Source organism: Jaculus jaculus, chromosome 19 (genome assembly GCF_020740685.1).
Source record: "Jaculus jaculus isolate mJacJac1 chromosome 19, mJacJac1.mat.Y.cur, whole genome shotgun sequence".
Lineage (NCBI taxonomy): Eukaryota > Metazoa > Chordata > Mammalia > Rodentia > Dipodidae > Jaculus > Jaculus jaculus.
Window position 1 is genome coordinate 49,981,553 of NC_059120.1, and position 14,334 is coordinate 49,995,886.

General features: G+C 36.8%; 1 protein-coding gene across 3 annotated transcripts in view; it reads left to right on the forward strand.

The window, feature by feature from the left end:
- Positions 1–14,334, forward strand: part of Olfm3 (olfactomedin 3) — a 215,543-nt gene that overhangs the window by 81,730 nt on the left and 119,479 nt on the right. Inside the window, exon 1 of one of the 3 annotated variants that reach the window (XM_045137889.1) lies at positions 3,542–3,596. The exons of the other annotated variants lie outside the window; for them this stretch is intronic. The gene's annotated coding sequence lies outside the window, so the exon portion shown is untranslated. Of the gene's footprint in view, positions 1–3,541; positions 3,597–14,334 lie in introns of those variants that run through there. 3 annotated transcript variants of the gene reach the window in all.

Below are 14,334 nucleotides of genomic sequence, written 5' to 3' on the forward strand. Positions count from 1 at the left end.
CAGACTGCCAATTCTCCAACCAATCTTTCTTTATAATATCAACATTCTGAGCTCATCTTTAGAACTATAAAAAGGGTTGGGAGAATAACTGTCCTTACTTCATAGAAAGATTGTGTGTGTTTAAAGGAAGGAACATCCCAGGGGGGAAGAGCATGAACTTTAGAATGAGACAGACCTGCATTTAAATGCATTAGTTCACCTCTCTAAGCCTGTGCATCATCACCTGTGAAGGAAAATGGTAGCATATATTTTAAATATTTTATTTATTAGTTTGTTTATTTAGAAGAAGGAGGGGGACAGATAGAGAGAGAATGTGTGCCCAGGGCCTCTGATCTCTGCAAAGGAACCACAGATACAAGCAACACCTTGTGCTTCTGGCTTTACTTGGGTACTGGAGAACAGAACCTAGGACCTCTGGCTTTGCTGGCAAATGCCTTCAATGCTAAGCTGTTTCTCTAGCCCAGTAGTATATTTTTAAACCTTTTGTACTCTCAGGGGTAGGATAGCTAAGTTATTTGACACAAAGTCAACACAGAGAACATAGAAATTTATTAGGATAGAGAATGGCAAATGTTTGCAAATCTTTTTTTAAATTTTTTTTGGTTTATTTGAAATTGACAGACAGAGAAAGAGGCAGAGAGATAGAGAGAGAGAGCGAGAGATAATGGGCGTGGCAGGGCCTCCAGCCACTGTAAACAAACTCCAGACGCGTGCGCCCCCTTGTGCATCTGGCTAACGTGGGTCCTGGGGAATCGAGCCTTGAACCAGTGTCCTTAGGCTTCATGGGCAAGAGCCTAACCACTAAGCCATCTCTCCAGCCCTGTTTGCAAATCTTAAAGAAATGTTTGATGAGTGTTTTTAGTACTTTTGTTTTACATAGGAAGATTTCTGATCAGAGCATCTCATATTCCAGCTGTGTAAATGTCTGGATCAGTTCAGTATTCATGACTCAGTTTCTCACACTTACAACGAAGATGGCAATACCAGCCCTTTATGTGTCTCTGGGTTGCTAAATGAATTAAAAGAGGCAATACAAATGAAAACTCTTTGAAAACTACAAAGTGGGGTTATTAATAGCCTTGCTAACACTCATAATAATTTTAAAAGCACAGATAAATCTGGCATTAATTCAACAATGGGCTTTCATACTGAGGACATTACAATGATCTATTTTCAGGATAGAAAGTTCCCAGTGATTTGGCAAGTATATAGAAATGGACTTATGAAAGGATGCCAACACTGGGATGGCCTCATCTCTGCAATTGCCAGCTATAGGATGTGAAGCCATTCTACCTTGAAAGGTAGATTATTGCTGTATTTTAACATTCATCGATTACTTCATGTTTTAAACAAATGCCAACTTATTTCTGTGAGGGAAATTGAATGACTTCTGCTCAAGTAGGAAAGCTATTCATTGTATTTTAGTTCTATCAAATAATTATTATCTTAAATTATTAAAAACAAGTTTGTAAATAGAAGGATAAAGTTCTTCATTTTGCCAATGATATATTTTATGTTGAAATTCCATAATTCTGGTGCTTTTCACTTATTTTAAGCATTCTATCTTAAAGCAGATCGAAGGTTGAGAGAACTTTAATGTAAGCTTTATTCACAATTAATTTTATAAAAGCAAATCTACACACCCTGTTTGTAAGCAATAATTCAAGCTTGTTAAATGAAGAATGCCAAGAGTTAGATACCTTAATATCTTGACAGCACAATGCTGCAATCACATGTATTTAAATTTGCTTACATATTTTTTCACATAAAAATAAATAGATATTATTAGTTTTTTAAATATTGATAACTTTAATATACAGACAGACTGTAATTTGATTGCATACTGGTATCCTATTTCTCCCTCTCCCTCTCCTCCCTTCCACTGAGGATCCTCCTCTTTGCAAGTAGTCTGCTCCATGTTCTGATGCCTCATTTCTTTTGTCCTCTCTCATAATCCATATAAAAATGTTGATGGGCTCAGAACATTGTAGATCTTCTGGGATAACAACAGCCACTGTGAGATCATGAATATACCAGTCAGTTCATGTTGGGATGATAGTACCCCAAAATACTCCTCTCACTCCGTGGCTCTGACATTCTTTCTGTCCCCTCTTCCACAGTGTTCTCTAATCTTTGGAGAGGAAGACAGATGTCTCAGTTAGTGTAGAGCTCTTGATAGACTGTTTTGTTTTTAATTTTTTGCTTTAATGAGTTTTTTTGTGTTTCTTCAATGTCTACCGCTTTCTCCCTAAAGAAGCATCTCTGGGTAGCAATGAGAGCAGCACTCATTTTCTTTCCATCACTCCCTGTGCAATGTTCTTGGAGCTCTGGCTTATGTGATGGAAACAACTCATCCGGTTCGAAGCAGTGGGCTTGCTCTACTCATCACGGTGATCAGTCTTGGATCTCCCCAGTACTCACCACCATGTGTAAAAAGAAACTTCTCCATCCAAAAGTGAGAAGAGCATTATTCAAAGTATATAAACTTTCATATTTAGCAGGCCTTTAAGGCATAATATCTATATTTAGCCAAAGAAGAGTGAAAACTTCCCTCTATAATCTATGAGTTTCCAGAGTACCGGCTTTAGACTTAGTTCTCAGTACCAGGCGTGAATTCCTTTCTTGAGCAGGCCTCAGATCTAATCAGACAGAAATTGGTTGTCCCCATGACCTATGTGTCCCTATTGCACCAGTCGGTACATTTTTCCTGGCTGGTTGATCTTGAAGCTTGAAGGTCCCACTGTTTGTTCATATGGCCAGTGACTTTCGTCACACAGCGCCTCCTATAGGCTTCCAGAACTACAGTAGCTAGTCAGCGGGGAGAGGCTTCCATCTCTATTCCAACTTGATGTCTCAGTGTCCTGGGACTGCAGCTTTCTACACCCTAGCGAAGTACTCCTGCCCGCATTCTTTCTCCTTGAAAATATTCACTAATGATCTAACAAAACTGATTTCTGTAATACTTATTCATGCCATATCCCTCCCTTTTCCTTATCCCCACTTAGGCCTTTCCATCCTCTCCATTCTATGCTTCAACTTCCCTGTCTACTGTCCCTTTCCCCAGCCCCTCCCCAGTTCTCCTTTGCCAAGCTTCACTCCAGCTTCCTGGCCACTAATATTGACTCTTACTACAATGTCCAAATATATCTAAGTATGCAGCTTTGTTTTATACCATTTGCTAGGAAGTCATCAGAAATATATATTATGAACACTCAATGCACGCAATGTGCTCTGCAGTATGAATTTAGTTCACATAGTGCTGGTCAGTTCATGCTTTTTGGGAATATTTGAAATTGCTAATTTTTTTTCTAAGTTTATATTTATTTATTTATTTATTTGAAATTATAGAGAGACAGACACCGAGAAAGAATGGGTGCACCAAGGCCTCCAGCCATTGCCAACCAACTCCAGATGCATGTGTCCTCTTTTGCATCTGGATTTACACGTGTGCTGGGGGATTGAACCTGGGTTATTAGGTTTTGAAGACAACCACTGAGGAATCACTCCACCCATGTTTTTAAGAAGCCAAAAGATGGAACAGGAACTGAAACAAAAAGTGAATACGTGTGTGAAGAGATCTTCATCCCAGCCTAAAGGTGTGTGGAGACAATTTGAGCTCTGGCTATTTATGTTTGTGGTGCTGGCTATTGGTGATGTCTTTCTGCTTGGATCTACAACAGGGAGTCAGCTTCTTCTGGCAATGATGACGTCCCTCTGGACCCTAAACCTGGAACTAATCTCCTCCTCCCATAAACTGTGTCTGGTTGGATATGCATCCCAGCAGTGAGCAGTGGACTATAAAAACAGATAGCTTTATCTTCTTTATTAATCTACCTACCGGTGCTGTCTCTTTGAAATGGTTGAGGCTGTTTTCTCACTTAAGGTTATTACTAAGAGGCTATTGCTATTTACCATGGCTCTGTTGGTTGTTCTGATAGATAGGATTATTTCCAGATCTTTTATTTCTCCCATATGATTAGTATGATTGTGCTGTCTTACTATGTTAGACGTGATAGATTCCTTCCCACCTTTCCTTTGTTCATCTATTTGTTAGATGTAGCAATCAAAGTTTAAGGTTCTTTTCTTTAAGGGGTTAAAATATATCAGTCCATGCTTTCCTTATTTTAGGACTTCTTATGAGCAATTTTATGTAGTTCTGATGTGTTTTCATTTTGTACTGGACTTGGTATTTTCCCCTTCCAACTTTAATGTTGTTTTGTTGCATTATGGTTTTGATATTTGATTAATATATACCATAGAGTTTCATGTCTTTTGGGGGTCCTAAGTGTCTTGTATTTTAATATTGTTTTTTTTTCTAGGTTTGGGGAATTTTCTAGTTTTCAAAACTGTTCTAGCAGGGTGGGGTGCCTTTCATATCATGCACTTTCATCTCAGCACTTGGGGAGCAGAAGGTATAAGGATCACCATGAGTTTAAGGCCAAATAGTGAATTCCAGATCAGCCTGGGCTAGATCAAGACCCTAACTCAAAGAAAAAAAAAACAGCTGGTCGTAGTGGCGCACGCCTTTACTAGCAGCATTCGGGAGGCAGAGGTAGGAGGATTGCCGTGAGTTCGAGGCCACCCTGAGACTCCATAATGAATTCCAGGTCAGCCTGGGCTAGAGTGAGGCCCTACCTTGAAAAACCAAAAAAAAAAAAAAAAAAAACTGTTCTAGATTTGTGTGTATATGTATGTGTGTACATGCATGTGTGTGTGTGTGTGTGTGTGTGTGTGTTTGGGTATGTGTATGTCATGACACATTTGTGGAAGTCAAAAGATAACCTATTGTTTTTCCACTGGGAAAGCCAGTCTAATTGTCACACCATCTTCCATATTCTTCTGGTTTCACTTCCCATTGTCATAGGCATGTTGACATGAGAGATGTCTATGTCACTAAATGTGTGGCTTTGCTTAGGTGTTGGGGAATCCAAGTTGGATCCATAGGCTTACAGAGCAAGCAATCTTCCCAGTCCATGGCCATAATTTTATTAAATTGTCTACCCTTTTAGACTTTATGTCAGCATCTTCTTCTAACAGTAAATACTGAAGTTTGACCTTTTGAACATATCACCAAGTCCTTGGACATTTTGGCTACATTCCTTTGTCTTTTGTATATCAGAATATATTATTAACAGTACCTGATCCTAAATCCCTAAGATTCGGCTTCATCTTGTCTGTTGATGGTGGTCTCCACTGTGCTTTAATTTGACTTATTTGCAATACTTCTGTTTGATCCATTTATTGAGTCCATTTGCTTGCTGAATATCTCCTGTTTTGTATCCCAGATTTAATTGCCCAGTACAAATGTAAGCCAGATGCACAAGGTGGCACATGTGACTGGAGTTCTTTGCAGTGACTAGAGGCTCTGACACACCCATGCTCAATCTCTCTCTCCCTCTCTTTCTCTGTCTCTCTCTCTCTCTCATCCTTTCTCCCTCTATAAAATAAATAAATTAAATATTAAAGAATAAAACCTATCTCCGTGTGGCTTACCTGTGTTTTGATGTAGTCAGTCCTTTCTGCCAATGACCTGGGGACAGCTCTAAAGAATCTCAGCTTCTGACTCCCACACCACACTTCTGCCTCCATCTCCACAGTATGAGCTGCTCAGCCATCTCTCTACGCATGTTCTATCCAGTCCAAGTGATATTTCCACATCCCAGATACTCTCTCTCTCCCTTCCCGGCTCTGCTCTCACAGAGCATGTGCCTAACAGGGAAAAGGACTTTCCTGGAAGGTATATCCAGATGTGAGCAGGTGGTGGTGGAGATGTACACAAAGCTTGGTTGCTTCTTTATAGATGAAACCCCGCCTAGATTTATTTATTTATTTATTCTTCAGCTCTTTCACTTATAGGCCTAGAAACTACTACTATTATTATTATTATTATTATTATTATTATTATTATTGAGACTCTTATTTTTCAACAGATCACACAGAGGCAGTAGCTAAGTCCTCATCTCACCTAGAGGTCGTCTGAAACCAATATGTGAATAAACAATATTAAACACAAGGTGGAAAATCCTTAGGAACTAGATGTGTGAAGTATTCTGTGGGAGCAAAGAGAGGGGGGAAAAAAAAAAAAACATTCAAAGCCTTCAAGAATGGCTTCAAGTTGTGTCAGCAAGATAGACTCTGGGGATGACTAAGAACAGTTAAATATATTGCATGTCTATTTCTTCTGAATTGAAGTGCATTTCCTCCTGGGGATAAGAAGGATGCACATAAGACTCAGGAAGTTACTGAAACTTGCAGAGCTCATCAAGCTCCTCCCCAAGGCTATATTCAGTAAATGGTTGCTGGAACAGAGACTAGTGGAGACACCTACAGGTTGGGCACGGAACTCCAGGAATATAGTTTTAATGAATCATCCAATCCCTCATGCTCTTTGATGATGCTACCAGTTTTGAGTCATCTATGCTCTTGTAACTCCTTGTTCATTATCCTATAAATAATCCCAATATACTCATTGGTTTACCACGACATGACTGGATGGAATTGTTCCCTCTCTGGTACCCTATCTGGGGCACATAGATGTTTGTCAATGTCTTTCTAAGAAGAGTCACAGAACAGATGTGCTAGTTCACTATGATATGTAATTGGCAACTCAGGGTTTATTTAATTAATTATGCATGTCCCAGTTCTTTCTGAAAAGTGGATACTGTAAGCAGGGCACAGCCTACTTAGGAAATGTTGACAAAAATAATTAGAATTTTCATGAGAGTCTCACTGAAAATATTTAGTTTCATATGTTTGATTTCCAGTTTTATGCCTCAATTATAGTATTAATTACTTGATATATAGGGAATATATTTGAAGATAAACATTAAGCTCTGTGAGAACAAGGACTGCATTTAACTATGTTTGATATTTTTTCTAGTACCTTTCATTTCAAATGTATTTATCTAATTCATTTCTTCTCAAGTATTTGCATCCTTTATTCTGGTGATAATATTTTTTTGCACAACTTTCAGTCTTAATTGTGATGAGAGTTAAATCTTTCTATCTCTGCTTAATGGCTTCTGGAATATTGGTGATTTCTGACAGTTGAATAGTGAGTATTGATTGTGTATTCTTGAATACTTTCAGGATTAAGGATTACACTGTTAAACTTTGGATGTCAATTGTGGCTAATGATCATCTTGACATCATTTTCATCTTAATATCCCAGGTGTCAATGTTACTTAATATGATCTGCAAGGTGGATCAAGCCCTGTGCAGTCTTTACCACAAATATTTACAAAAATATGTCAAGGCAACATAGTTCCATTCACAAAGTAAGTTTGTATGAAGTTCATACAACTTATAAATATACACCCTTGATAAATAGTAGTTATAATGCTTTTAAAGGAACTGAAATCTTTCTCACAACATTCTTAGCCTTTTATCTGCTGAGAGACTCTAAGTCCCATGTTACTTAATGCAGATTTAGTAAACTTGCCTTTTTTATTAACCTTTCAATTAAAATGTCTGATGTATAAAACCAATAGGTTTAGTTATATAATCTGTAGTCTTTCATGAGAGAGAAGATGGAGCAATTAGAACTAAACCAGATATATAATTATTTCTTTATACCATGACTGAAGTTAGAAAGCTAAATATGGAACACTATAGAAATTGCTTTGCCTTTAAATACTTACAAAACTATTCAGAGAAGAAGGCTTTCCTAATAATTCATCTTATTTTCTTTGAAACTACATTCTCCTTGTGGTTACTAGTAGGACAGACCTTAGAGAAAAATAAGTAAAAGTGGACTTTAAACTTGAATTTGTAGCTCTTTTTATTTCTGCTTAGTTCCCTGTGATTTTTTATACCCTTCAATTGAACTTTGTTCTTTTAAACTATTTTTTTTCTCTCAGATAGATGACAACCAACATTTTTATAGTTTAATTTGTAATGATTTCCCAAATGGTACTCATATCTGAACAGATCGTGACAATTTAATAAATATCTAATGGGAAATAAACAAAGTAACATGGAAGGTGGCAAATGAGATATTGTGGATGCTAAAATAAGAGACACCAGCTTTGATGTACCTCTCATGCACAGTTTTGTCTCTTTCCCTGTGGGCACTCTGTAGCCTTCTAAACACCTGGTCCATATCCTTTGAGCCAACAGGCATAGCTACACTTCATTTTTTGCAGCGTTTAAGCATGTTACTCAAGCCCTAGCTCTTCTACAGGAGGCATTTAACATTTTTCTATACATCTTTAAACTTTAGTCCCATCAGGTTTGAAATAGAGATAAAAATTAATCCCATAAATTTATAAAGATGCATTAAGTTTCAAATGGGCATACATCATTTGCCAACTCTCTCCAAAGTCATGTGTTGGTTCATATTTTCTATAATTTAAGATATCAAATTTAAATCCCTTTTCTGTTCAGGATTTTATGTATGAGTAACATGTATCACCATGGGTTCCCATAGTTTTTATAGAAGAAAACCCCTGGAAGTCATGCAATATTCTAAAGTAAAAAAGGTTTTATAATATTATGACTTCACCACCTATTGCCAAAGCAATATCTGAAATAAATACTTGGGCCAAGAAAATGTCAGCCAAAACCAAGGGTGTTCAGTAGCCCCTTCCTCCTGGCTAAGGGTCTAACATGCCCCATTGTCAAAGCTTCATTACTTGTAGCATTTTTAATATCCATAACACGCACATGTTCAATATGAAAATAATACAATCTGGATTTTGAAATAAAATGCCTGTTAAAAGTATTTAGTTCAGCGAAGTGAGAAGTTAAAAGTATGTGGGAGACTGGTAAGAAGTAATTTGAAAGGTTCAGATGAGTTTGAAAACTAAAAAACTGTCCTTACTCAAATGATAATTCTTTCCTATAAAATTCATGGACTGATATTTTTGTGCTAACTTCTTATTCTGGTGTACCCTGGATTTCCTTGTCTCTGAGATTACAGTAATTACATTTATAGGATGTATAAGTGTATGTGAGGTGTGTGTGTGTGTGTGTGTGTGTGTGTTTTGGCTTCTTAAAAGTATATCCCTTTGCTAAATCTTTGCCATGACTATACAACTGTCATTTGCTGGCCTGCCCATAAGGGACTCTTAATGAAGTTAAAATGAGGTAACATGAAAGTAGAAATTCAGAGCATGTTAATTTTAATTTTCTTCCTTCCAATGTCCTATTTTTACCTAGGTGGCCATGTTATCAAAGTCCTCATGACAAATACCTCTTTTTACCTAAAACAACAGACACAGGATCTTTGAAACTCTAGCCATGTATCTCCTTAACTACAGACCATGCATTTGCCATGGAGTCATCACTGGGTATAGAGTTGGGTATTGTTCTTTGAAATGTCATCTGTTTACCTTAAAATTTTCATTCCTGTTTGCAATGACCTTGTCTCTTTCCTTTTACTTTCATTTTTCCAAATATAACCATATTTATTTTAAACTGAAGGAGATGATGGCTTTACCTTACCTAGTATTTGCTTGAGTTTTATTGAAAGAATCCCTACTGAGTCCCTATCAAATCACTCATTTGATTTATAGTGCCTCTATTCTCAGGGCAGTTCTGCATGAAAAAATAATGAAATTCATAAAATATTACCATTATGAATTGTTAGGCCATTGTTCTCTCTTCCTTTCAAATATTTTAACACTACAATGTCAATAACTCTATAAAGAGTGAACATACTTCCTGGATTGTGACCAAAAAGAAAAGTTGCTCACTCAAACTGTAAACTTCCCAAAGGCATAAACTGAATCTTAGCTGTTACTAATTGCTCAACTTCAGAAGCTTTAAATATGGTCTTCATGTAATTTGAAATAGGGGTAACTTCTTTCAGGGATTTGGATATAACCTCACTCACTCATCAAAAAGAATTGTAAAGTACTGATTCTGAATTGTGCTATTTTAAGATCTGTACAAAGAGAATTATTTAAATGTGAACTAATCCCACAGGACTTCATAATGGAAGCAAACACAAGCAAGAAAAAAAATATATATATATAGTCTGAGGAAAAAGTCAGAAAACTGACACAGTCAACTATGAATTCATGTCTAGCTTTTATGTTTTCTAATTCCTATTATTCATAAATGTTTGAGGATAGAAGGTTGAATTTAATGCTATTTTGCTGTTTATATAGTCCATTCAAAACATTTTTCTTTACTTTTCTGCTTTCACTTTTTCCTCTTTCTTTCCTTCCTTCCTCTCTCCCTCCCTTCCTTTCTTTTAATGGAAACACTAAGCCACATAGCCCTGCATGGCCTTGAACTTGCCAAAGGTGACTTTGGACTTGTATCTTCTAGCCTCCTTTTCCTGAGTACTGGGATCATAAGCTTCATTTTTTTTTATATATATGATAGAAATTCAGAAACATCTAAGGATAGTAACAAGGATTATATAATTTTGTGTTGAAATTTCTTTGAGATAAGGAAGAAGTGAGTGGAGTTGGGTGAGGAAAAGTTTCCCGGGAAAGAAAGGAAAAACTCTATGTCAATTGATTATGCTATTTTATTTATTTATATTTTCTTTCTTTCTTTCTTTCTTTCTTTCTTTCTTTCTTTCTTTCTTTCTTTATTTCTTTTTTTGTTGTTTTGTTTTGGTTTTTCAAGGTAAGATCTCACTCTAGTCCTAGCTAACCTGGATTTCACTGTATAGTCAGTCCCACTGGCCTTAAACTCATAGCAATCCTCCTGCCTCTGCCTCTCAACTGCTGGAAGAACTTTATTTTGAAACATCTAGATCAGATGTGGTTTGGTATATTCACAGAATGCAAAAATCATTATTGGATGATTGTATGATTTACTCATTCAAAACCTCTGCCTTTGAAGAGATCTATCCAAATCAATGCCATCCTTTTTGTAACAAATTTTCTTAATGAACCCAAACAATTATTTGACAAAACTAACCCACCAACTTAATCATTAAAAAAGGATAAGCAGCAGGGCATGATGGTGCAAGTCTTTACTACCAGCACTTGAGAAGCAGAGGTAGGAAGATTACTGTGAGTTTGCAGCCATCCTGGAACTGACTACACAGTGAAATCCAGGTCAGCTAGGACTAGAGCAAGACCTTACCTTGAAAAATCAAATGAAATAAAATAACGAATTAACATCCAAATTTTAAAACTTGGGCTGGAGAGATGGATTAATGGCTAAGGCACTTGCCTACAAAGTCTAATGAGCGAAGTTTGATTTCCAAGTGCCTACATAAAGAAACAAGATGCATAAGGTGGCATATGTGTCTGGAATTCATCTGCAGCAGCTAGAGGCCCTGACACACCCCTCTGTCTGTCTCTTGTCTCTGTATATCTCTGCTTGCAAATAAATAAATAAATATATTAAAAACTAAAACTGTATAAATATCTAGCTGTAATATAATTGAGATCATGAGACAAGTAATTATCAGAAATAAGCATTTTCCTATATGAAAAAAGATACAATTAAGCAATCAAGTGCTTGTACCTATGTAAGAATGACGATAAATAAGAGTCAGGAGAGAAGTTCAACCATGTGTGTGGGGAAAGTAATTCACATATTCGTGCCAACAAAACACATGTAATTAGTAGTAGCCAATGTTCAAAAAAGAAAACAAATGAACTAATGTTGGGAAAGTTGCAAGCCAAACAAAATATAAATTCTCTTTGTATGAGTGATGAATGTATTCCTATAAAACTTACTATAAATTAAAATATGCCAAATACTTTTTATTTATAAAAACATGCTAGTCGTAGCATAATATAAGATTAAGATCTTTTTCCATATTTTGCTGTTTATTGAACACTTGAATGTTGAGTCATCTAGGAGATTAAACCAACTATTGTCCAGGACTTTTTCTAGATCTGCAGACTTTGCGGTCTCTGTTGGTTAGCCACACAAAGCCACATGAATGAATGATTTCCTCCTATGCCCCAAAGCATCAGCTGAGTCACCCCCAGACAGAGTGAGGAGTAAGATGTGTTATGCAACTAACAGGGGCAGTGAATTCCCAGCAGGGGCTGAAGAAGTGAGGGAACCAAAGTGAGAAGAGTAAAGAATAAGTTTCTGGTATACCTATATTAGTTTCCTCTTGCTACTAGAACAAATTTCCACACAGTTGGTGACTTATCAGTTTAGGTATCCATCCTTGCAAAAATACTAAGGGTCTAGTGTTTATAATCCAGGTATCTACAGAGCCTTGGCAACACAAGCTCACCTCTCATTCTTGGCTCTTCCAGCTTCTGATAGTTTGGGTTGGTCTCTCTTGTCTCTGCTTTCAGATAGTTGCCTCCCCTTCTTTATGTGTCCTTTTCCTTCCTTTTGTCTTTTAGAACAAACTTGTTTTTGGATTTAGGGCCCATTCTTATTATATGGGATGACCTCAGACCAAGATTTTAAACTTTGTTTTACTTGCCAAGATCTTAATCTTTTTTTTTTCCAAATAAGGCAACAGTAAAAGATCTGGCATGTTAGGCCTATTGGGGTGCAGGACACTATTAATCTCACACACCCACTCTAATTCTAGACTCTGATTTTGTTATTTCTCATTGGCACAACATAACATTTCCACAAGTATTCAGAATATAACAATGTACACAGAATTATCTGACTGAAAAACCCTGTGCTCCAGCGAGTTTATTTTACTTTTTGTGGGGAGGAAGGAGTTCTAGGTAGGATCTCACTCTGAATTCCAGGGTGACCTGGAATTCACTATGTAGTCTCAGGGTGGCCTTGAACTCATGGTGATCCTCCTACCTCTGCCTCCTGAGTGCTGGGATTAAAGGAGTGCGCCACTACGCCTGGCTTCCAGCTAGTTTTTCTATCTATTTCTTCTCCCAACAAAACATACTAACCTACTCGAGCTCCTGGCACAATCCATTTACCAGTTGCTACTGCTTATGTAATCAGAATCCACTATTCCTCAAAACTCTTGTCTTCAAGGTTTTAGTTGCAGAAGTGTTTCTGGTATTGCTGTATATTAAAATGAAGAATAATTGATACTTACAAAGGGTTCAGTTATACCAATGTAATCTATCATTTTCTTGAACAAATCACTTAAACTGTATAATTTATTTTTCACAAAATGAGGCTAAATTTTTGGTTCAGTGGCATGGGCTATGATTACCCGATATTAAGGAGGAAAATCCACTTACTGTGAACACTCTACAAAACCAAATTGTATTATAGCTTTAGAGTTTTAGTAATTTCTATATATTTGGTAAGGAAACTAATTTCTAAAGTATATTAACTTTGCAAATATTAAATCATTTAACTCCATACAACATTTGCACAATTTGTTTTGAGAATGATAGATACATAAAATATCATTTTCTTAATTAACATGCAAAACAGTAGACCTTTATGATGGCATCTTCATGCATGTGAAATTTCATACTTTTTTTAAAATGAATTACTAGAAATGTGTGATTTGACACTAGAACATAGAGGTACCCTTTATTTGCCCTCCCTATTGGCTTGGGCCTCTTCTCTAATTTTGATAGTTAAAACCACAGAAATAACTGCTTATAAGATGGATAAATTTTCTCTATTGTATGCACAGAGAGCATCAAGTAAGGACAGTTAGCAGGAAGGAGGTCTGGTTTTAAAGCCAGTATCTCTCACTCTACCAGCTGGGCAGAGCTTGAGACTACTATCAAGATGGTTTTGTATTTGGACATAGTTAAGTGGTCCGAACACCTGACCATTGGGTGTTGTGGGATTATAAGAGTAGATGTATTTCAACTATATTGTTTGCAGAGACTAAGAAAAACATTAAAAACCTGATGAAATTTCTCCTTTTACCTCATTTAAGTGGTTGTCTAAATATCTCAAACAGCTTAAGACTTTATTTGAAATCTGAGGAAAAATTAAAACCAAAACCACATTCTAAATATTTCAAATACCCTTACAATATCAGAGAGGCAACAATGTCTTCTATCTCAGTTTTAGTCCTTTTTTAATTTTTTTTCACAGAAAATTTAATATTTCTCTTTCTAAAGTATGGACTTAATGTAAAAGTATGAAATTCATTGTCACAGTCAGGTCCTCATTGCTAGTAGAGATCACCCAACTAAGAGGAGCTTGTGGGGAAAAAGAGGTTTATTTTGTCTTATAGGCTGAAGGAGAAAGCTCCATGATGGCAGGGAAGACGATGGCATGAGCAGAGGGTGGACATCACCCCCTGGCCCACATAAGGTGGGCAACAGGAAGAGGAGAATGTGCCAAAACTTGGCATGGAGACACTGACTATAACACCCACAAGCCTGCCCCCAACAATATCACTGCCTCCAGGAGGCAATAATTCCCTAATCTCCATTTGTTGGGAACCTAGCATTCAGAACACCTAAGTTTATAAAGGACAGCTGAATAAAACCACCACATTCCACC